The sequence below is a fragment of the Peromyscus californicus genome, unplaced genomic scaffold, assembly GCF_007827085.1.
Source record: "Peromyscus californicus insignis strain IS unplaced genomic scaffold, ASM782708v3 Scaffold_13__1_contigs__length_99412109, whole genome shotgun sequence".
Taxonomy (NCBI): domain Eukaryota; kingdom Metazoa; phylum Chordata; class Mammalia; order Rodentia; family Cricetidae; genus Peromyscus; species Peromyscus californicus.
The window spans coordinates 28,554,424-28,580,219 of record NW_026294424.1 but is presented as its reverse complement, the minus strand read 5'-3'; positions in this window follow the sequence as shown (position 1 = coordinate 28,580,219).

Below are 25,796 nucleotides of genomic sequence, written 5' to 3'. Positions count from 1 at the left end.
TGCAGTGGTGGTGGAGTAGAGGGGGAAGCACCTCCCCTGAGGGAGACATTAGGATCAAGCAACAGAGCAGCACTTACTGAAAGCCTCAAATGTCAATCATGCAGTGACTGAGCTGAAAAAGCCTGAGCTGGGATTATTTTGATAATCTAGTGCTGTGGGATGTTCTGTATGGCAAATGTGTTGCTGATTGGTCAATAAATAAATCACTGATTGGCCAGTGGCCAGGCAGGAAGTATAGGCGGGACAAGGAGGAGAATGAAGTTGGGAAGTGGAAGGCTGAGTCAGAGACACTGCCAGCCGCCATGATGAGAAACAGCATGTGAAGATGCCGGTAAGCCACGAGCCATGTGGCAAGGTATAGATTAATGGAAATGGATTAATTTAGGCTGTAAGAACAGTAAGCAAGAAGCCTGCCATGGCCATACAGTTTGTAACCAATATAAGTCTCTGTGTTTATTTGGTCAGGTCTGATGGCTGTGGGACTGGCAGGTGAGAGAGATTTGTCCTGACTGTGGGCCAGGCAGGAAAACTCTAGATACAATCTAGTTTAATATCTCATGCAGGATCTCTTCAGAGTTCCAGTATCAAAGCAAGTTTCTATTAGTAGTGTAAGTATATTTGCATAAGACACTATAAACTCTCTACCTATAGATAATTGAATTTCTACTTCTGTGTATATAATTCACATACATAAATAACATCAATAATTTGCACTCTAAATTGCATTTGTTGTGCACATTTATCTGAGAATATCTTACAGGAATGAATGGGGTTCAGTTGGAGAGTCATGGTGTGGATGATGCTGGGGAGACTCCACAGAGCCAACATGAGAGCTGACTTTGGGTCTGAGAGGTGAAGTCACAGCAGTGATAGTACTCCTGCTCCAGAATCCACTGTCCTCCAGTGCTTTGTGAGGAAGAGCAAGAGTGTCTCTTCAGGCCTCTGTTAACTGGCCTATTTCATGGCTAGACAAGCATAGGCATTTCTGTCTCTTCTATATCCTTGACTGAGTTATACGTATCCAACAGATGGGACATAAAGTAAATGTGCTGCTGACAGTGCAGGGTTTAAAATAGGATTGCTGTCTAAAAAGGGTAGCCCTAGCTCCAGGTGAGATGAGTAATTGAGCAATGAGCAATGAGTGTCCTTACCCCAGAGAGCATTGTCATTTGAGTGGGGATGGAGGCTTCTTTCCTTGGATCCATCTTCTTCCAAACACATTCCAGCCCTTGGTAAGGCCTAAAGTTGAGCATTAGTATACATTGTTATTGAGAGAGGCATTTCTGATTGTAGTCAAGCAGCCCTTGGCCCTCTCTGTGAGTTCAAGATAATCCTGCACTATACAGTGAGCTCTAGGCCAGGCAGGACAATATAGTGAGACCTTGTCTCAACAAAAAAGTTACCCCAAGGAATCTCAATATCAAGCAGACTTTTCTTAAATAATTCTAATGTACAAAAACTCTGATATCTATTGATAGATGCCTTAATTATTACCACAGAATATATTGGTTTTTATTATGATAGTCTTTTTGCTATATCTCTGTCATATGTTGAATTTTAAAAAGCATTACCCAGTGTTAGGTTCTATATTTGAAAGTATCTGTATACTCTACATTAATAAACATATCGCTACTAGTAAAATTTGGGTTCTCTGTAGGGTTTTTTTTTATTGCCTCTAACACTTATTAGAAAGATAGACACAAATTCATCAAAAACTTGTTTATGAGAACCAAATAAATATATAAAGAGTAGGCCCTTGGTGTCTGTGGGGCCTTCATCAATACATTCAACCAAGTCAACTTTAAAATATTAAGAAAAATGGTTGCACCTATGCTAAATACATAACAGCTTTCTTTGCTTGTCACTCTAAACAATACAGTATAACAGCTGTTTTACATAACATTTACATTGTATTACATGTTGAAGTGCACAGGAGGATAGCCTCAAATTATATGCAAATACTGTGCCATTTTATGCAAAGAACTTCTGTAATTCAGATTTGGTGTCCCTAAGTAGTCTTAGAACAATCCCCCAATGTACAGAATGATGACTGCATATGTATGTATGTGTGGCACAGAAGAAATACATCAAAAGAAGCAGTACAGTAGCTAGGGAGACAGCTCAGTGCTCTTCCAGGGGACCAGAGTTCAATTCCCAGCACCTACCACATAAAGAAGATGAACACTTTTGAATCCAGCAGACATCCTCTTCTGGCATCCCTGGGTATTGCTGCACACATGCACACACAGAGACACATGCATATAAATAAAAATAAATCTTATCATTGCTCATATTCCCTCCTTTACTCTGTCCTTCCATCCCTATCCTATTTAGCTCTTTCACTTCCCTTATTTCCTCTTCTGCCTTCATACCATAACCTGTGTTCTATCCTCCTTTCCTCGTAGCACCCCCATGGCCTCTTAGGGCTTTCCTGCCTTCTATGAGAGCTCCAGTCTAAACATTCATATCTAAAGAATCAAATCTTAGAACCACATATGAGTCAAAATGAAATCTATTCTATTTCCCTTTCCCAGGGAGCTCCATATGCCCCACACTGAGCCCTCCTTGTTAGCTAGCCTCTCTGGGTCTGTGGGTTGTAGCATGATTGTCATTTACTTAACAGCTAATGTCCACTTATAACTGAGCACATATCATGTTTATCTTCCTGGGTCTGTGTTACCTCACTCAGGATGATTTTTTTTCTAGTTCCATTAATTTGCCTGCAAATTTCATGTAGTCATTTTTTTAACTGTTGAATAATACTCCATTGTGCAAATGTACTACATTTTCTTTACCCATTCTTCAGTTGAGGGGCATCTACATTGTTTCAAGATTCTGGCTATTATGAATTATGAATAAAGCTGCTATGAACATAACTACGGAAGTGTCCTTTGGTAGGATGGAGTATTCTTTAGGTATACACTCAAGAGTGATATAGCTGTGTCTTGAGGCAGATAGATTCCCAATTTTCTGAGGAACCACCATACTGATTTCCAAAATGACTGTACAAGTTATCACCCCAACAATGGGGGAGTGTTCCCCTTACTGCACATCTTTGCTATCATGTGTTATTGATCTTAGTCATTCTGATGAGGTGTAAAATGGAATCTCAATAGAGTTTTGATTTACCTTTGCCTGGTGGCTAAGGATGTTGATCATTTCTTTCTTTTTTATTATTTATTTATTTTATTTTATTTATTTACTTTTTTAATGCCAAATGCCATTTATTGAAGGAGGGAGGAGGTCTTAAATACAGGCTTACAGCACAATGGGAGAACTCTGGAAGGCAGAAGTTCACTACCGATGTTTTACAATCTTGCATATAAGTTGTTAATGCCCATTATGCAGGATACACAGACAAGGAACTTCCCTTAAGCATTCAGGAGGGTGGAGTCTGGCAGGGAATTAGCATAGGGAAGATATCAAGGTCAAGGTCAGCAAGCAAGGCAACAGTTACCCAAAATGGGGGCCAGGGCCCTACAGGTCCCCCTTTTACTAAAAAATGAGCTTCTGACTTAGGTTGTGTGGGACGTCAGCAGGTCACCTTACCCATCATGGAGACATCTGCACAGGCCATGCAGGCACTCTGTCTTAGGTTGGTGAGCGCCTCCCAGGCATTACCCGTCTTTGAAAACTCATTATCATACAGGCTCAATCGTGAGTGAGCTGCAGAGTTAACTGCTGCCAAATGTTGATCATTTCTTTAAGTGTTTCTCTAATGATAATTCTCTGTTTAGATCTGTAACCCACTTTTTAATTAGATTGTTTGTTCTCTTGATATCTAGTGTTCTGAGTTCTTTGTATATTTTGGATATTAGCCCTCTATAGGATGTGTAGTTGTTGAAAATCCTTTCCAGTTCTGTTGGCTGCTGTTTCACCCTATTGACAGTGTTCTTTGCCTTTCAGAAGCTTTTCAGTTTCATGAGGTCCCATTTATAAATGTTGATCTTGGATCTGAGCTGTCAGTGTTCTGTTTAAGAAGTTGTCTTCTGTGCCAATGCATTAAAGGTTATCCCCTACTTTGTCTTCTTTCAGTTTCAGTCTGTCTGGTTTAGGTTGAGATCTTTGATCCATTTGGACTTGAGGTTTATGCAGGGTAATAAATATGGATCTATTTACATTCTTCTACATGCAGACATCCAGTTACACTAGCACCATTTGTTGAAGATGCTTTCCTTTTTTTCCATTTTGTATTTCTGGCTTCTTAATCAAAAATTAGGTACCCATAAGTATGTGGATTTATGTCTAGGTCTTCAGTTAGATTCCATTGATCAACATGTCTATTTTTAATACCAATGTCGTGTAGTTTTTATTACTATAGTTCTATAGTACAGCTTGAAATCAGGGTTGGTGATACCTCCAGAAGTTCTTTTATTGTTTATTTTAGCTGTAATTCTGAATGGTTTTATTAAATAAGAAACACAGAGCCAAATACAGAGTTAGAAGCCCCTGAGGTCATAGAGCAGTAGCTAAGAGCTGAGACCAAGACTGCCTTCTTACCACCTGCTGCCGCTGCCATCCTTCCTCTGAGAAAGAGACCTACTTCCTATGTGTCTGTCTTTTTATTGACTTTCTGCTCTGCCTTCTCATTGGTTGTAAACCCAACCACATGACCTCCTCATCACTGCCTGTCTATACAGACCTCCAGGTCTCTGTGGTTGGTATTGAGATTAAAGGCACGTGACTCCATGCTGGCTGAATCCTTGAACAGTTTATGATTGGTTTAACTATCCTGGTTTTTTTTTTCCATATGAAGTTGAATATTATCCTTTCAAGGTCTGTAAAGATTTGTGTTGGAATTTTGATAGGGAGTGCATTGACTCTGTAGATTGCTTTTGATAGAATAGCCATCTCTACTATGTTAATCCTACTGATGCATGTGCATGAGGGAATCTCTCCATCTTCTGATATTTCCATCAATTTATTTCTGCAAAGACTTGAGATTTTTGTCATATAAGTCTTTCACTTGCTTGGTTAGGGTTACCCCAAGATATTTTATATTGTTTGTTCTATTGTAAAGGGTGTTGTTTCACTGATTTCTTTTTCAGTCCATTTGTCAAATGTATATAGAATGGTTATTGACTATTTTTAGTGAATCTTATATCTAGGCACTTTGCCGAAGGTGTTTATCAGCTGTAGTAATTCCCTGGTAGAATTTTTTGGGTCCTTTATATAATATCATAGCACCAGTAAATAGCAATACTTTGACTTCTTTCTTTCTAATTTGTATCCCTTTGATCTCCTTCAGTTGTCTTATTGCTCTAGCTAGAACTTCAAGTACTCATTGAATAGGTATGGAGAGAATAGACACCCTTGTCTTGATCCTGATTTTAGTGGAATTGCTTTGTTTGTCCTCTTTTAATTTGATGTTGGCTATAGGCGGCTTGCAGTAATTCTAAGAATTGTTGTCTTGATATGCCTACTTCCAGAGTAGAAAGGCACTTTTATTTTGAGAAGTTCCTCAAAAATAGCAATTTTTGGAACTTTCATGTTTACAGGTAATGAAACTGTATTTGTTGAATCTAATAATCATGTATGGGATAGAAAATGGCTGGGAACTGAAAGTTGGGTAATAGGAAGCAGTTGGTATAGATAAGTAGGGGGCCAGAACATGTAGGGATAATTGTTCAGCTGTGAGGAATGTAGGTGTTGTGTCTGTGGAGGTGGGCATGGGTGGATTTGATATGTGTATGTGTATACTTCCATGGAAACAGGTCAGCGGGGGAAGGAAAGGGAAAGCAGGAGGGAAAACAAGGGAGACAGTCTCACATATAGAACTAAATATTCACTGACAAAGGGCTAAGAACCCAAACGTTTGCCTGTCTTATAATTACAGCGGTGACTCACTGTGATCTTTGATAAGCCCATGTCCTGCAGGAGGCTCTATGAATGCAGGTATGATAACAGTATCTCCCTTCTGTTTGCCATGTGTACAAACAAGGTCACTTTAGCACAGTTTATAAATCCCAGAACTGATGGAAGAACAAGAACTGTGTTTTTGTTCTATTATGTCAATGAGAAGGAAAAGTAAAAAATGTTCTTTCGATATTGAAATGCATTTCTAATTTCTTCGGCTGTATTTCACGCTAATGATCTGACCTAATATTAGATGCGTTGATTACAGCCTGCACTTTGCTTCCAAATCTCTGAACACAACCTGAGTGTTTCCTTTTCAGGCTAAGAGCATCATTCTCCAACTGAATCAGCATGAATCAGTTAGATCAGACATCAGCTGTTTCATTGTGATGTTTAGTCCGAAGCCCAATGCAGCCCAGTGACTCTCCAGGTTAGGCAAAAGTACTGTAGCAACAGCAGAGGTCTGAGCCACCAGCCTGGGCCTGAAAAGCTGTTTTACTATTGTGGTTATCTTTGAGTTGAATTGGCAAATGAATAGAGCTGTAATTCTCATCTCAGGGAGAAGTCTGCTGCTTTGCTAAGACAATGACTACAACCAAGAAGAACCGAGAACTGCAGAGCGTGACCTGCTAGTACAGCCCCTGTTATTCCCAGAAGTTTCTGATTTATCTTTCTAGAAATGATCAAATGATGCTGGTGAATGAGCACAGGGGAGATTTTGTCAGTATGCAAGTTTAGTGACCCTGGTATTGGAGACCGGGAATGCACACCCTGTAATCCAAGACAGATTGAACAGGTGGTGGAGTGTAAATCATGAAATAATTACGTTCTTGTTGATCTACAAAGGACTTCCATAGCAGCCAGCCCTGTCATGACTGTGGATTTCCTCCAGTATGTAGAGGAGGTGATATTCAAAACCAGGTCTTACAGTGAAAGGAGGGTCAGATTTTTCTACAACAAACTCAGCAGTCATTCCCTAGTGGTATAAATTAATAACTGCCTAAATGTGTCCTCTTTGTTACAACTGTCGAAATTCCCATTAGTATCCCTTTTGGGCCCAGATAGAAATGAAAGAAAATTACATATTGTGGGAAACAGCTTAGATACTAATAGGGAAAGCAAACAGACACCAGTTCTTTCTGGGCACTACTTTAGAAAGCTGTTGAGAAGAATTATTTCTTGGTATTCATTCAGTCATTCATTCATTCATTCATTCACTCAAGTGTAAATTAAACTTCTATATTCTAGACACCATGACAGGCACTGTTTCAGTTGTACATAAAAGATTAATTGCCTTCCCAGGGTGGAGAACATGTAGAAAGAGACAGACACACAGAGAAGTGGAAGCCACCATATCTAGTTCCTGATTGTGCAGAGTGATGAGGAAGATAATGATAACATATTCCAGGGACCAAATTCAGGATGGCTTCTTCAATGTAGAGCATGCATGCAAGGTGGTGACCTGTAAATAACAGGGAGAAGGATTCAAGAAAGGGAGAATGGGAGTGGCAGCCTGATGGGGAAAGCGCAGTCCTTCCTAGGAGTCACAGAAGGAATGAAGTAGGAATGAATTTACAGAGCAGTGAGGGGAAGATAGGGCTATGGAAGTAGGCAGGACATAAAGTGAAGGGCTGAGTTACCCTTGCAGCCAACAGCAACAGGTGAGTAGTGAAGACAGGGACCATCAAGAGGGTGGGGGCACCCAAAGAATTGAAGTGGATTTCAACTTTGGCCAGCTTGTATTGAACCTGATGGATATTTTACTCTCCATGTTAAACTCTGTGTCTACCTGGAACCCTACTCCAGAAACCCAGTTCCACCTCCATATTTTTGTCATGGGCTTCTGTTCCACAAGAGAATAAACAAAACCAAAGCCAAACTGCCAATTAGGCATATCCAAAGTAGTTTCTCAAACCCTCATGGAGACTGAGCCGCAAACTGACAGGTCTCTCTGGCCAAGTTACCACTGTCCCCAAAGGATGTGGTCGGTGAAAACCCACTTTCTCCCTCTGTCATCCTTGCTGTTTGTGGCTGAGTCAGCCCCAGGTTTGCACTTGCTGTGGGAGGCAACACGTCTTTGGTGACCCCCGGCCTTCCTCCACCCACTTCTCAGCCTAGTTAGCTGTTCCCAGCTGCTTCGTACTGGGTTTGTGCATAAGGGCAACAAACAACAAAATCACCACATGGAGAGATCACCTTCTGACTTCCTTCCAGTGTCTGCTCTGACATCTCTTTCCTGTCACTTTGCCCTTCTCCTTCTGTCCCAAACCAATGTGCAATCTTAGCTTGCCCTAGAAATCCCCACTGAGATTGGCCTGATGCCAGGTGCATCCCATCAACAAAGTCTATCCTCACACTCAACAGTCTCATTAACTAAGAAACTGGACTAAGATGCCTTCCAGAAGCACAAGTTCAGTAAATGAAAGGATTGTGATTACACAGACTGAGTGGTTTTCTCAGGTTCTAGTGGGGCAGCAGTGAGGGACAGCAAGGTCATTGCTATAATAGTTCATTCTAGAAGAGGGAAACAATACAACCAAATCAGTCAAAAATGGAAGGACTAGAAACATGGCTCAGTTGCCTAGCATGTACAAACCCATGGGTCTGATCACCAGCACAGCATAAACCAGGTGTGCTGACACACACCTGTAATCCCAACACTGGGAAGGTGAAGGCAAGGAGACTCAGAAGGTCAGGCTAGATTGCATGAGACCCTGCCTCAAGCAGAGCAAAACAAAACACAAGAAATGTTTTCTATTTTTAAAATAGATCCTGCTAAGTATTATAAAGAGGATAAAAATGTGTTCCATATGAAAGAGATTTACTGGAGTTTGCTGTGGTCAAAAGGACAAGAGATTTGCTTATTTGCTTGTTTTCTCCAGCCTCACATTATGTGACCCGCCCATCCCCATTTCTGTCTATTTCAGAAGACTAGCCTTTTCCTTCTTATTTTCATGGTATATTTATGTTTCTAGAATTAAAGGATGACCAAATATGTCTGTTTTTAAATCAATTCAGTGAAAGCAATCAACACAGAGGCAGTTGTCATTCCTGGGTCCATATTCTAGAAAATTAGAATCTGATCAGTCCATCTTGGGTCAGGTTTCATCATGGTGAAATCAGCATTGGGCATTCAGTTATCAGCTAGGATTGTAGCTTTGGTCTCTATCACTACAAACAGAGGGGTACTTTTTCTGGAAAATGGGAACATATGAGCTAGGAATGCATTTCAATAGATTCCTACCATAAATGACTCTCAAGTTGTTATAGGAAAGGAGAATATAAGTAAAAAGAACATATACAAGATTTGTTCATTATCTTCAATGAAGGTGTAGTCTGAGAGATTTAGATGGACATCCATGTAAGTATTGTGCAAACATACTTTGCTGGTGTGTAGATGCTGCCTCTAGTAGAAGTCAAATGCTTTGTCTCAAGAACTCAGGCAAGGAGACAATAGTATTATATTTGTGGAGTAATCAGAAAATGATTCAGTGGAAAGACAGATTTTAAATGAATGAAAGTAAGGGGAAATACCCTAGGCTAAGGTCATGGTTTTCTTGGAGCTGTTACAAAGATCCAGAGAACTAAGATGGCTCATTAGAATGCTAACTGAGCAGTGATTGTAATTAGAGGGAACTGGTATTTTTGTAGATCTATCTATTCACACAGGCAGGCAGTAAACCATGGAAGAGGTGCTACCAGCTTGAACTGATGAGAACTTCAATGAGGAAAAAATGGGATTTTTAGATTCAATGTGTCAATAAGCTAACAGCAATGCGACAAAGCTCCTAAGCTCAGAATTTAAAACCTAGCTAGCCAGAGAAAACTCTTGAAAGGAAATTCTATGGTGATTTAATTCATTTTCAAAATCACACTATAAAATTGGAGACTTTTAAGTTGCTGCAGTCATAAATGACTTCATGTCTTGGAAGTTGTTCTGGGGTTGGAAGACAGTACATAAGTACCTTCATGTGTACAGACACAGGTACAGACAGTACATAAGTACATTCATGGGTACAGATAGTAAATAAGTATATTCACTCATTCACAGGTGTGGGTAATTATTTATGGTGTCTTGTTTCACCTGAGCTGGTGTCCCACTGTGGTGGTATGAGAATGTTCCCCATAACGCTTATGAATTTGAACACTTGGTCCCCATTTGGTGGCACTGTTTGAGGAAGGTATAGGAGGTGTGATCTTATTAGAGGAAGTATATCACAGAAAGTGAGCTTTGAAAGTTTAACACTAGTAACATCTCCACTTGTTGTTTCTGCTTTCTACTTATGGTTCAAAATAGGGTCTCTTAGCTTCCTGCTCCAACAGCCACGTCTGCTGCCTGCTGCCTGCTGCCTGCTGCCTGCTCCCTGCTGCCTGCTGCCTGCTGACTGCTATAGTGGTATTTGCTCTGCCCATGACCTTGGGCTATAGGGCCCAAGGAGGCAGTGCTTCCTGCTGTTGTATGTGACCTCTTAAAAGGAGAGGGAGAAGGGTCACATGCCCCTTCTCCTTGCTCCTGCCTGCCAAGTGGATTCACTCCCAGTCAGATCAGAGTACGACTTCAGCTGTCTACCCTGTTCTGTATTCATGAGTGTATTTCCTCAATTTACCTTAATAAATTTCCCTAATACTTCTTAAACAGACTCCCATGGATTTATCACTTTATCTGGTTCCCAACCACGTGGATCTGAACCCCATGCAGCCCTACTGGGGCTACTCATATAACCAAACCCAAACGCCCAAGGGCAGCAGCTGGTGAGTTTCTCCGCTCTGCAGACCCCATGAGAAGCCCCCAGGAACTGCCTGACCCATGCTCAGATGATTGCCTGAATATAGAGGACATGTTGGGAGCCTGTGGGTCAGGCAACTCACGTGGCAGCAGTTCTTGTAGCCACTGCCAGAAGCACTAGTGTTCTGCAGCACATAGAGAATCATGTCTGGGAGAAAGGTGCCCATGCTAGGTGCCATTCTAGTTCTGTGATTGTAGCAGCTGGATCAGATAACAGACTCCTGCCTAGTTAGAGACTGCCAGCAGATGGTTCCTTTACTTTTAAAACTATTCAGTGTGGCTGCCAACTCCATTTTTTGAAATTCCTGCTGCCACTGCCACTTCCATTTTGTGCGCAGCCACCATGGAGCACACACATGCAGCCAGTCCCACAGAGTGTCTGCAGGCGTCTCAGGAAACACTTCTAATTGTTTGGTGTATTGCCTCATCTACTGTGATCGCAGCAAGCTCTGCCTAGTACTCACAGGTACTAGGTGGGAGTTGCCTGGATGAGTGCTTAATTCACAAGAGCCCAGTCAGGGAACCTGAGTCAGCACACACCAGACCTGTTTGGTACTACACCTGTGACACCTACTGGCCAAGCAACCATCCAAAAATCATGGAACGAACCAGCCATTCGCCTAACCTGGTTTATTACACCTGGAATATCTGGACACATAGGACAATCTTTAGAGGATTTTATGTGAGGTAAAATACTTGATAATTTTATACTTTAAATTGATTAATAAATAAACAAATTAATAAGAATTTTCTTTATGAATTTGTAATATTTCTCAAAAAATGGCAGATAATTTTACCACTCAAGAATTTAAAAACCTTTTTGTTTGTACTATGAATGAAATATGGCAGGACATATACAACTTTCCTAGGACATATATAATGTTCACCATAATAGCACTTAGCATAGTGATTCATCTCATATCATTAAAAAATTGGCTTAATAATAACAGCAAAAATGAGACATTGATGGTATTGATACAGGACTTAAATAGAAGGATTCTTTCTTTGGAATCCACTAATTCACAAGAACTTCAGTCTGTTAATAATAACTGGACAACCAGATTTAATTCTATTGATAATAAATATGAATATTTAATGGGTAAAACAATAACTCTTCAGAGCAATCTTAATGCCATTCAGATAATTTCTAAGGAGGAAGGGCCATCACTAATTGATAGAATAAAGTCTATGGAATCATATATTTCAGATAAACATAAAAAATTTTGTGATTCCTTGAAATCTCTAGAATCCTTTACAATAGAGGAGGTTCAAACACTGCAAAAGGTGGTAGTTAATTGATTTCAAGCTTTGGAGGAGTCCCTCAGTAAGGATAATAAAGGAACTAATAAGCAGAAGGGAAGGGCCATACAAGTAATAACATCACCAGGTGGCTCTTACAAAATGGCTTATCCTGTCACCATCCATGAGAAGCCAGCAGATGATACACATCCTGAAGAATATATAGAATATCTCTGGCAACGTATTCATATGAGAGATTTAAAAAATATTAAGAAAGCAGTTGTTACCTATAGAATACATTCAACATATGTAAAACAGATGTTAAATACGTGGTCTTCTAGAAATAGAATCATACCGGATGACTGGAATCAGTTCATTTCAGCTGTATTAGAGTACTGCCAGCAGTTACAATGGAAAAGCTGATTAAGATAAGAGGCTAAGTCCCTTGAACAGCAAGGTAAAATCAGAGGTTTTGAGATCTCCCAATATCAAATTCTTTGTGAGGGCTGTTTTGCTGATTTAAATGTACAAACTGCCTTGGATGAGCATATATTATCCCTATGCTTTAAATGCTTGGGAAAAATTCCTGAACCAGGGAAACTAACTGAGCTATATACAAAGGTTTCATAGGGTCAAAAGAACCATTTACTAATTTTTTACAAAGGCTGACCACAGCTGTAAACAAGACAATATCAGACACACAATTAAGACAAGCATTAACTCAATCTTTGGCTTTTGATAATGCTAATACAGAATGTTAAAGAATACTTATACTTTTAAAGGTCAGGTCAGCATCATTGGAGGAATGGATTCAACATATAAACGGTGTTGAGTCTCTTAACTATAGTAATGAGGCTTGGAAAGGAGAGGCAATTTCCAAAGGTAGAAGGAGGCATCAAGGTAACAAATGTTTTAACTGTGGTACACCAGGTCATATAAGAAGAAATTGTACACAGGGTGCTCCTAAAAGCATTGCCTCTTATAGAAATAACCCAAACAGGAGACACCAACCTTCTAGGTTACTCAGAAAGTGCAGCAAAGTCTGACATTGGACCAATAAATGGAGATCAACAAGAGACATGTGAGGCAACCCTTTACCACTGGGAAATGCCTCAGGGGGCCTCTTGCAGGCTCCCAAATCAAGCATGGTCTAAACCTTTCTGATCACTGTAGAGGAAATTCCTCTCCATGACAATTAAATAACCAAATAATCATACTGCACTGGATGATAGAACAACTTTGATAGATGGATCAAAAATTCTAAAGAACACCATAAAATGAATATTTTGGCAGACTTCCACAAATGAACAAAGACTAAAACTTAAATTGCAAATTAATAATATTGCCCTTGAAGGATTAGTGGATATAGGTGCAGATGTGACTATAATTACACCAAAATCATAGTATCTTAATTGGCCTCTTCAAGAAGTAGATGTCCAATTTCTAGGGATGAGAACCATATCTCAGGTAAAACAAAGTTTGAGATGGGTTGAATGCATAGGGCCAGAAGGACAAAGAGGTAGGCTGAAGCAATATGTGGCAAATGTAGTGGTGAATCTTCGGGGCCAAGATCTGTTACAGCAATGGAATACCCAGATTAAAATTACTCCAATCTCAGGAGTGGAATATAGACCAATTCATGTTTCTGGGAATAATATTATAAAATTCTATAAAAAAAACCAGCTACAAACCATTCAGGCTGTACATAAACAGATCATAACTACCATTGCTCTCTCAGAAATACCAATGGCCCTACCTTTAAAATGGCTAACAGAGAAACCTGTCTGGGTTGCACAATGGCCTATGACACAAGACAAACTACAAGCTTTAGAACACCTGGTTCAGGAGCAGTTAAATGCTCAACACATTAAAGGATCTACCAGCCTTTGGAATTCTCCTATATTTGTTATTAAAAAGAAATCTGGTAAATGGAGAATGCTGACAGATCTGAAAGCCATAAATAAAGCAATTCAACCTATGAGCTCCTTACAGAATGGGATGTCCTTGCCCTTTCTGTTACCTAAAGAATGGCCTATTATATTTATTGACTTAGAAGACTGTTTCTTTACCATACGTCTACAAGAAAAGGATAGAGAAAAATTTGCCTTCACAGTATCTACTTATAATTCTCAGCCAGTCAAGAGATATCAATGGAAGGTCCTCCCACAGGGAATGTTAAATAGCCCTATCCTATGGTAATATTTTGTGCAAAAACCATTGAAAATACTTCATGCAAAATTTCCACAATCCATAATATACCGTTATATGGATGGTATCTTATTAGCTGATCCTAAGTTAAGTACCTTAGAAAACATGTTTGAAGAAGTAAAGAAAGTTTTGCCTTGCTGGGGATTACAAATTGCTCCTGAAAAAAAAAAAACATGAAGAGGAAATTCTATTAATTAGTTAGGATATAAAATAGATCTACAAAAAATTAAACCCCAGAAGATACATCTCAGGAGAGATTGATTGTGGACTCAATGATTTTCAAAAATTCTTCGGAAGCATTTCTAACTTGCAGACCATCATTGGAATACCTAAAGATTTGGTCAAAGAAATAGTCAAAGAAAATTATCAGCTGACACTGAGAAGGAATTGGCTCTAGTAGAAAAAAAATATGAGAGGCACATGTAGATCATGTGAATCCAGAACTTAAATGCTTTCTGGTCATACTCCCCTACAGACACTCCACAATGGGATTTTGATGCAGAGGGAAGATATTATATTGGAATGGATATATCTACCATGTAAATAAGAAGTTAAAGACTTATATAGAAAAGATCTCTGATTTGATTCTAAAAGGTAAATTAAGGTTTCATCAGTTGACAGGAATTGACCCAGAAGAAATTGTAGTACCTTTTACTAATGAGGAAATTTCCTCTTTATGGAAAGATAATGAATGCTGGCAAAGAGCCTGCAGTAATTTTTTGGGAGAGATTAACAATTGCTATCCCCAAATCAAGAGAATAGAATTCATAAAAAGAACTGAATGGGTCCTTCCTCACATTGTATGTCAAAAACCAATCTCTGGAGTCCCACATTCTGTACTGATAAAAATAAATCATGAAAGGCAGGATATAAATCAGGAGATTATTTAAGTAAAGTGGTTCAAAGCCCCTACAATTCTGTACAAAAGACAGAACTGCATGCCATTCTTATGGTAATAATGGACTTCATGGAACCTCTAAATATAGTTACTGACTCTCAATATACAGAAAGAGTTGTTTTACATATTGAAACTACTGAATTTATTCCTGATAATACAGAATTAACTTCACTATTTATACAGTTACAGGAAATTATCTTGTCCAAGGCCTTGGACACCTAGACATCTACCACATAAAGGAAGGACCTATTGGTACCAATATATACAGGGTAATATTTCAATGCTTAACTTCTATATCTCTTTAACTCTAGAATAGTTGTGGTACTGATTCAATTATAAATCAAGTTGGCTTTGGAGTTGGAATGTGGCTCTCTCCTTCTCTAAACTCAAGCATATTGTTAAAAGGAAAATTAGGAGATTTTTGTCTCATATTGGAAGAGCCAAGTGGTGTGAGACAAAAGAAAGCAAATTATCTAGGGACCACTGTTGCCAAGATTCTATTTTTTTCCCTATGCTTTTCCTTGCTTTCTGGGAATCCCTTCTCAATCCAGCATAAATCCAAAATTTCTATTTTGATATTAGTGATGTCCAAGTTTTCTACAATGAAAAATAATTCTTTCCATTAGTCAATCTCTGAAGTCTCCAGAAGGAAGATTGGGCCCCTACAACAACTTTACTTGATCCAGAAAGATACCATTGTACCTAAGAACATTATTCAATGATCAGCTTTGGACTGAAAACCCTTCAGGACAGTTTTAAGATGAGATGGTCCATCATACTACACCTCTAGCCAGAATCGTAGACAATTTTATCCACTATTCTGAGACTGGCTGCAGATTCTACAGCTAGCCCCATTGAGACCTATCTGAGCTCTCTTACAGGATCCCACAGAGATACTGTTACCCCCTAAATAGCAGTAACCAATTGTAAGAAAATGATGCCCCCTCTCCCAAAGTTTTCATTTCTCTCAGTGTTATGCATGGATGGTTATAGGGTTGGGGGTAGAACAATAAAATTTAGACTCAGTATTCTCCTTTAGAAAAGAAAAAGCGGAATTGATAGGTATAGTATATTAAGGTAGATTATTGTATCTACTAGTAAACTGATTTAACAAACTATCAGTCTTGGATAATTTGCACAGATATGGATTCTTGTCTATAGATACAAATGTAAACTATTCTTATATTTCTATTTAAGATAATTTGTATATTGATATAAATAAAAATTATATTTGTTGTATTGTACACATACTTCTACTCCTGTTTGAAATATTTTGTACATTGATACAAATGTAATATATTTATCATAATGTATGTTCTACCTCTGTTTAGGATATTTTGCATATTGATACATATTAAGGATATTGTTGTCATATTGAATATTGCACTATACATTTATACCTCTGTTTAAGATATTTTGTGCATTGTCACAATTTTGAGGTCATTGTCTTTATATGGAACATCTGCTTACAGACTGTTTATCTTGCTAATGTGAAGCCTTAGTCCTTAGATTATTTAGGTAGATAAGAGAGAACTGTAGTCACCAATGCTTGACATTTCTATAGTTATGTTAGTTAGATTCTCAAGATCTACAGAAACATATGTCAGATGGATAGGTAGTCTTCAAACACTTCATAGACCTAGAGAATATGGCATTTAAATATTTTGATTACTTAAAATTCTGTTGACATGAGACATGATTGCTCCTGGCAGCACCAATCTAATCCTGAGAGAATGTTGGGCTTCTAGACATTTCTGTTTGGAAGTTTGTCTTCTTCTTGACACAAATTGGCCTGCTGGGCAAAGAACTGCCCTTGCCTCAACTGCTGACAATATGAACACTGTCCTTTCTGGACAAGCAGGACACAAGGAAAAGCGACTAACTGAACCCTGCCAAGACAGGGTAACATGGTCTTTCAAAATGCCTGCTTCTAAAAATGGTCTGTCAGATATTCTAGGCCTGTAGCCGAATTGGATACCCTAACAATGCTGAGAAACTTTAGGTGACTGTCCATGCTGCCAGTTGTCTCTGTCTATTCTCACAAGAATTTTGGAAATTGCTCGCTTGCATTTTCTATTTTCTCAGGTATTATTATTTTCCTTCTCAGGTCTTTGATGGAGTTGAAGACCAGATAGTTACAGTTATGATTGTCTCATATCTTAGCTAGAACATATTAGTACTAGAGTTAGAATCTTTAAGATAGGACAGCTATTGAAGTCATCTCAGTAATTTGCCATTTATCTAAGTTCTAGACATTTTTGGACATTTAGCATGTCTTTCTTGTTTGATGTTATTTTTGTTGGTTGTAGTTCCATTTCTGTTTATGTTATTACCCTTTGTTTTTCCTGGACAATACTTGATAATCATTTTGTATATAGTTTGCATTAAGTTTAGAACCTTCTTATGTAGACACAAAGGGGAAATATAGTGGTATTTGCTCCACCCATGACCTTGGGCTATAGGGCCTGAAGGAGGCAGTGCTTCCTACCCTTGTATGTGACCTCTTAAAAGGAGAGGGAGAAGGGTCACTCCCAGTCAGATCAGAGGATGACTTCAGCTGTCTACTCCATGCTGTACTCATGAGTGTATTTCCTCAATTTACCTTAATAAATTTCCATAATACTTCTTAAGCAGACTCCCATGGATTTATCACTTTAGCCTGCTGCCTCTGCCCCACCATTATGGACTCTGGTCCTCTGGAATTGTAGGCCATAATAAACTGTTTCCTCTGTAAGTTGCCTAGGTCATGGTGCTTTATCACAGTAAGAGAAAGGTAACTGAAACACCCACTCAGGGTAGAAAGAGGAGCAACCTTTGTCTAAGAAAAGGTGAATAAAAAGAATGATGCCTTTTATTATTTAAAATATCAAAGGATACTATTTATTTGTTTTGGAATCTATGCTGGGAATTTCTCATCTATAATATAAATGGGAGAGCACCACTTAACCCCTGTTTGAAGTAGACATTTCTCCATTATTTGGCAGTGGGTATCAAATCAGTTGGAAATAACTATGACAGCCCCTTAGAGACTTGGAAGGCATTATCAAATTCTCCCTATGTCATTTGCTTTCCCAATCCTAAAAAATTTAATTCTTATATTTGTATTCCCACAGCTAAAAGGTGGCCAGTATGCCTTCTAGGCTTTGGGTGAAGTGGATATTTATTACTATCTACAACCAGAAGATACATATATTTTTACAACAAACCCAAGATTGAGCATGGTATTATCAGCTCTTTGCATACTAAAATGAAATAAATGAGTAAAGGATTTGTGTTTCATTCAGCAGAGTTTTGGTGTCAGTTGTAACAGTCCTTAGTGGAAAAATGTTTAATGCTTTCTCTTTAATCAAAATTAAATCCTCATAAATGACTTTGATTAAACAGAAAGTTCTATTAGTAACTTAGCACACAGTGTAAAATTGACCCTCAAATCTCAAAGAATGAAGCAAATCTGAGTGAGTATGGTCTAAGTATGGTATCAAGGTTTTGATAAACACAATAAAATCTCAAATACCAAATGGTTCAACCAGAAAGACAATGGGATAACCCTGGACAAGCTGATAGCTGACTGTTCTTCCCCAGAAAATTAAGTGTGACTAAACTACACTGGCATTTTTATATATGGGATTTTTTTCAATCCTTCTATTATCTATTATGCTCTCATATCTGCCTTGAAGTCTATGCTGAGGATTACTTATGCATAGAGATTTTGTGAACAGCCTTCATCTCAAGTGCTTTTCTCCAATTGTCAACTTTGCAGTAAAGGAGACAATAACTTTGGGGAACTGATTGTTCTAAACTTCAGAAGTTCTACAGCAGTTTCTAGACATATGGAATAATTGTAGTAGCATTTGCAGCTGACTGCCTTAGCCTTCCACTAGGCATCTCCAACCTTCCATAGAGTTCTGTAAGAAAGAATTCCCTTCATTTTGATAATGGAAGGCAGGGAAAATGTGCTCCCTTGAAAATGCAAAGCCAGGGGCTAGAGAGATGGCTCAGGGGTTAAGAGCACTGACTTTTCTTCCAGAGGTCCTGAGTTCAATTTCCAGCAACCACATGGTGGCTCACAACTATCTGTAATGAGATCTGGTGCCCTCTTCTGGCCTGTAGGGATTCATGTAGGCAGAACACTGTACACATAATAAATAAATATTTTTTAAAAAGGGGGGTTGGGAATTTAGCTCAGTGGTAGAGTGCTTGCCTAGCAAACTCAAGGCCCTGGGTTTGGTCCTCAGCTCTGAAAAAAATAAAAAAATAAAAGAAAAAGAAAATGCAAAGCCAGCCTTCAGTTGACTTTTCCACTGTAGTCGCTTGTATAGGTCTGTCTCCTTTTCTGTGTTCCAGGTCAACACTCAGGTGACAGATATGACCCATGGAGTGCTGAGTTAGGGGCACTTTCCCGGGCTGTATAGTCCAGCTCTGCTCTGGTTGTAGTGGACAACCATGGATAAGGTTTTGTTTTCACACCTCTCAATCCCGGTTTTCTCATTTGCAGAACAGATTATTAATAGTTCCTATCTCAGTGTGTCATATGATCACCACATATCAGTATGAAGCCTGGCACAGACTATTAGATAGTCTTATTAGATAGTCTATTTTCTCCTGTTGCTTGGGGGAAAATAAGAACAAGAGGATAAACAAAAACCTTGGCTCATCACCCCTTGAGTAACCAGAATACACACCTTCTCTTTGTGAACCTCAGCATCTGCTGGTACACTCTTTTAAACATGGGTGGATTCTGGGATGGCAGAGTTTGAAGTTCTCTTTCTTTCTTCAATGGACTAACCTTCCTTCCCCACAGAGGTGGCATTCATTCAGTATGGAATCATTAAAAGTGGTTCAGATTCCTTTGGACTTCCACTGAGATGAGGTTTCACCCACTTCTTTATTATTTTTTTGGAGATATGATGTCATTTCATACTGGTCTTCATCCCCAAATTAGTATAGAAAATGTTTTCAGACACATTTCTGTTAACTGTAGCCATGTCAGGAAGGCTTCATGTACATTCTGGTTTTCTTCACAGTGTGTGTACCAGAGAAGACTGGTTCCTGGCACAATGGTGTTTTTGCATTCCACATCCCAGGGTTCCAGTTGGGAACCTGTTCTTTCAGTTCCTGCCAAGACAGTTGTGCAAAGGTGTATTCCGTACTTTTTTCATGCTGTGACAAGATATATGGAAAAGTAAGTTAAGCAAGGAAGAGTTTATTTTGGCGCATGATTTGTGAGAATGTGGTGGAGGGGGAAGAATGGTGGCAAGAATGTAGGGGGGCTGGTCACATGACATCAGCAGTCAAGAAAGAGAGAGAGATGAACACTATTCCATGGTTGCCTTTTTTTTTTCAGTCTGGGACCCTGTCCCATGAAATGTGCTACCCACATTTAGGATGGGTCTTTCTTGATCAGTTTACCTTCTCTGGAAGCTTCCTTAGAGACAGGCCCAGAGGTTTGTCTTTTAGGTGACTTTAAATCCAATCACCTGATATTGAAGATTAATCATCTCAATAGGTAACCATTTCCACCTATCAGTTGGAAGGAGGGGACACAGGTCTTGATTAATTAACACTGAAACTCCAGCTGATTTCTTTCTCCTCAAAGCAATACTGGTAGAGTCCTGGTTTTTAAAGCATCTTTGCAGAACAATTCTATAACTCTTCCCTCCATCATCTCAGTTGAATTCCATTGTAAATAGGCAAATGTTCCTGTTTCTCTCAAACTACCTCAGTTTTATCGATGGCATGAGTAAGGCCTTAGCAATTAACTCCCTGTGGAAGTGGTAATGACCATGTACACTTTCTGTTTCAGTGGGTTGTTTTTCCAAAGCATCTTCAGAGGGACTAATTAGGTATGAATACTGTTCTTCTGTCTTCTTGAATTTTTATAGGTTTGCATCATAAATGCTCCCAAAGGCCATACTCAAAAGGTTGATTTCCTACCTCTATGGTTAGTGGGAGGTGGTAGGACCTTCAGGAGGTAGAACCTTCTAGAACAAAGTTAGTTCATAGGAAATGTACCCATAAAGGGGGTTTTGGGTCCCAGTCCCTTTTTTTCTCTATTTTTTGCTTCCTGAGCACTGTAAGATGAGAAGTTTCTTCCTCACACATTCTAGTCATGGTGCCTGTGGTACTAGCTCAAAGCTGTGTAGATTGGCCCATGGAACCATGAACTGGAACTTCTGAAGCTTCGAGTCACATCTTCCCTGTGGGACACAGTTATTTGGAGCATTTTGTTCCAGCACGGGTGAGCAGTGCTACTCAACAGAAGCAAGACCACACAATGAATCACTGTTTATGAAGAGATTAGTTACAATATTCGTTTTCATGGGGTCAGTCACAAGTTCGACATGGGGGTAGCATATAAACTATAGTTTTTAATGTGTCTACACCACAGAAAAGTATTTCTTTTTCATGTTCATAAAATCATTGGTAAGATGAAACAGGAAACATTTTCACCAACTTCTAAAAGCTTTCTAAAGGTGAAAAAGAAGTATTATTACTTTTTACAATTGTGAACAGGTTGCTGGAAAAGTTGTTTAGACGACACACTTGCTACCAACAGTGATGCTGCACAAGAAGCTTCATGCATGGCACACACTTGGAATGAAAGCAGAACAAGAGAAAAAAGTCACTTTTCTCTAGCAGAAGGTTAGGGACATCAAAACAAAATTTTAATGGATCAAAAGTGAAGACCTGTATCGCATACAAGGTTTGTGGTGGGGACATTTCAGTAGCGATGAATTGCTTTCCAAAAGGAGTAATTAATGAACAACACAGCACTTCACAACAGAAACAGTTGGGTGTGACAGAACCAGGCAGGCAGGAAATGCTTCACACCCGTGCAGAGTTCAGCTTGTGTGTTTGCTGTCTTTAAACATTTGATCTACTCCACCAACCTGAGAACGTTCCCAGAAGACAATGGCACAGGGTCGATGCAGTCAACATGGCATTATGAATGTTATAGTTAGTTCTCTCTTTCTCTTTAATTGAATTTTTTTAGAAGAAACAAACTTTTCTGTTGTTAAATATACACCAGGGGAGTAGCCCTACTGCAGCAGGTCATTTCTGTGAATGCTCCTGTCTCTTCTGTCTCTATATTGAGTCTCTCTCTGAAGTCATCAGGTTCTGAGGCTAAACATGCAGACTGGGCATTCTTGATGACTCCTTGACCTTCTAGTCTCATGGATCAGATTTGCTTTGTGAATTTCCTATTGGATGTTTATCTGATATTATAAATATTTTCTTTTCTTTTTCTTGTATTTTAAGATTAACCTTTTAGGTTAGTGTTCAGATTAATAGAATTCATTATGCCGTTTTCATACATCTATGTTATTATGCATTTTGAGCTGCCCCTCTCCACATTTGATTTGTCTCCACCACATTCTCATGTGTACCCTGTCCTCTGGCTGATTGTCTTCCTTCCCTTGAGTAGTACCCCTCTCCCTTGTTATATTTTATTGGCATTGTGAAACTGGTCATCCTACCAAAAACTATTGACAGATTCAATGCAATCGCCATCAAAGTTGCAGTGCCATTCTTCTCAGAAATTAAATAAAATTAAGTTAAAATAAAAAATTAAATTAAATTTTTACATTAAATTAAAATAAAATAAAATAATTCCAAAATTCATATGGAAGCACAAAAGACCCTAAATAATAAAAACAATCTTAAACAAAAAGAATATTGTTGTAGACATCACTATACCTGATTTCAAACCATGCTTCAGAGTCACAGTAGTAAACACGGGCTAGAGGATTGGCTCAGTGCATCAGAGCACTTCCTGCTCTTGCTGATGACCAGAGTCTGTTCCCATCCACAGATGCCTGAAACCACAATTTTGTGGGATCTGACAGTCTTTTCTGGTATCCATGGGCACCCATAAACATAAATAAAAAAAAACCGTTTTAAAAAATCCAGCATTCGCCAGGCAGTGGTGGCGCACGCCTTTAATCCCAGCACTCGGGAGGCAGAGCCAGGCGGATCTCTGTGAGTTCGAGGCCAGCCTGGTCTCCAAAGCGAGTTCCAGGAAAGGCGCAAAGCTACAGAGAAACCCTGTCTTGAAAAAAACCAAAAAAAAAAAAAAAAAATCCAGCATTCATTGGTAAAACAAACATCCCTCCTCCCCTGTCAAAAAACAATAAAAAACGGATATATAGATCAATAGAGTAAAACAGATGGTCTAAGGATAATCCCACAACTAAAGCCACCTGATTGCTCACAAAAGCACTAAAAGTATACACTGGAGGAACAACAGAGTCTTCACTAAACAGTGTTGGCATTTGCAACTGTAGAGAGGAATGAAATGAAATCCTTACCTCTCTGTGGTGGTTTGACTGAGAATGGTCCCCATAGGCTCATATATTTGAATGCTTAGTCCTCAGTTGGTGAACTGTTTGGGAAGGATTAGGAGGTTGGACCTTGTTGGAGGAGATTTGTCTCTGGGGGTGGGTTTGAAGTTTTAAAAGCCCATACCAGGCCCAGTCTTGCTCTGGCTCCCTCCATCTTGTGAATCAGATGTAAGCTCTTACTTAGCTACTCCTCCAGGCCATCCCTGACTGCCTGCTGCCATGCTCTCTGCCATGATGGGCATGGACTAACTTTCTGAAACTCAAAGCAAACCCTTAAATTAAATTTTTTTTAATAAGTTGCCCTGGTCATGGTGTTTTATCACAGCAACAGAACAGTAACTGGGACACTCCCATTTTGCAAAATAAATCATCATCATCATCATCATCATCTCAAGTAGTTCAAAGACCTGAGCAAAGACTTGAAATTGTGAAATTGCTAAAGGAAAATGTAGGGGAAACACTACATGATATAAACATAAGCAATACATTTCAGGAAATAATGCCAACAATTGACAAATTGGAGCTAAAAGTGCATAAAAATCTTCTGTTCAGCAGAGGAAATAGTTAATTGACTGAAGACACAAAATACAGAATGGAAGGAATATTTGCCTGCCAATACATACAACAGAGGATTAATATCCACAGTATACTGAAAACAAACAAACAAATCAAAAGAAATATGCTAAGGAACTAAACAAAGAGTTCTTGAAGTAAGAAATACAAACATCTAATAAATATTTTTAAGTGATCAGCATCCTTAGTCGTCAGAGAAATGCCAATTAATGACTTTGAGATTTGATCTCACCACAGTGAGAGTCTGTTATATGAAAAATGCACATGACAGCAAACACTGGCCAGGTTCTGGTAAAGGGGAAACCTTACTCACTGTTGATAGGAAAACAAACTAATGTAACTGTTATGGAAACCAGTTTGGAAGTTTCTCCAAAAAACTAAAAACAAAAGTAGAATGTGACCTGGCCATCTTGAGCATATTCTCAATACTCCGACTACAGAGTGACCTGCACACCTATGTTCATGGTGACTTTCTTTACCACAGCAAGAAAATGAAATCATCCTAGATGTCCATCAACTGATAAATATGAAATATGGTACATTTACACAATGGAATTTTACTCAGTCATAAAAAACAAAACAGAATTGTAAAGTTCACAGAAAACAAATAGAATTGGAAAATAGTTCATTGAGTGGAGCAACTGAGGCTCAGAAAGACAACCACTGCTTGTTCTCTCTCATCGGTGGGTTCTAGCTTCCATTTTAAAATGTTCATTTAGGTGGGAATGGGTGGGTATAAAGCTTAGGAAAGTAGAAAACAGTCCATAGCAAAAAACAAAAATGTCTTAGGAGTAGAGGGAAAGTTGTAGAATGAATGAGATATGAAAGTGAAGGGGAGAATATTCCTGGTGGGAAGGATTAAGTGGAGGGAGTGGGCTCTGTGAGGGAGGAGAGGAGAGAGGGTGGCAAAGAGGAGCTACCTAAACTAATGATATGTGGAAAATCCTGTAGGAAATCTAATGCATCATAACCTAATTAAAAAATAAATGAAGGCACTCTGCATGGTGGGTGAAACAGCTCCCAGAAGCCACAGGTTATTGTTCTAGTTACACAGTTGTGTCTGTCGCTGTGATAAGTCCTCCGACAAACGCAACTTAAAGAAGGGAGGGTTTGCTTAGCTCCCTTTTCCAAGCGCAATACATCATGGTGGGCAAGTAAAGACAGCAGGAGACTAAAACAGCTGGTCCCATTGTGTCTGCAGCTAAGAAAAACAGAACAATGGAGGCTTGTTCTCATCTCTCTTCCTCTATTTTAATCTTTTCTTTTCTTTTTTTTTTTTTTTTTTTTTTTTGAGCCAGGGTCTCTCTGTGCAGCCTTGGCTGTCCTGGAACTCGCAGAGATGCATCTGCCTTTACCTCCCAAAAGCTGGGATTAAAGGCATGCGCCACCACTGCCCAGCTACTTTCTCTATTTTGGACAACCCAGGATCTCCTGCCCAGGGAATGTTTTCACCCATGTTAGGCGGGTTTTCCCATCTCAATGAACCTAATCAAGATCATTCTTCACAGTCACATCCAGGGGCTAAGCTAACCTACACAATCTCTTACAAACAATCACTCCTCAGTGATCCCAGAGCTTGTTACATTGATGATTGATATTAACCATTACAATTCCATCCCTTTTCAACTTGACACCCAAACACATTGCTTGAAATCATAACTTTCCACTACTTATCCCCATAGGCTCGTGACCATCTTATAAATTGTATGTGATTCAACATTGAAAGTCTCCAAAGCCATAACAATGCCAACACTTTAAAAATCCAGTCCCTTAACTATGAACTCATATAAAATGAAAATTAAATTATGTATTTCCAACATATAATATCACAAAGCAAACCTTTCTACTCTAGGAGGGAAGAATTAGGGCATAAAAAGGAATAATCTGGTCAGAA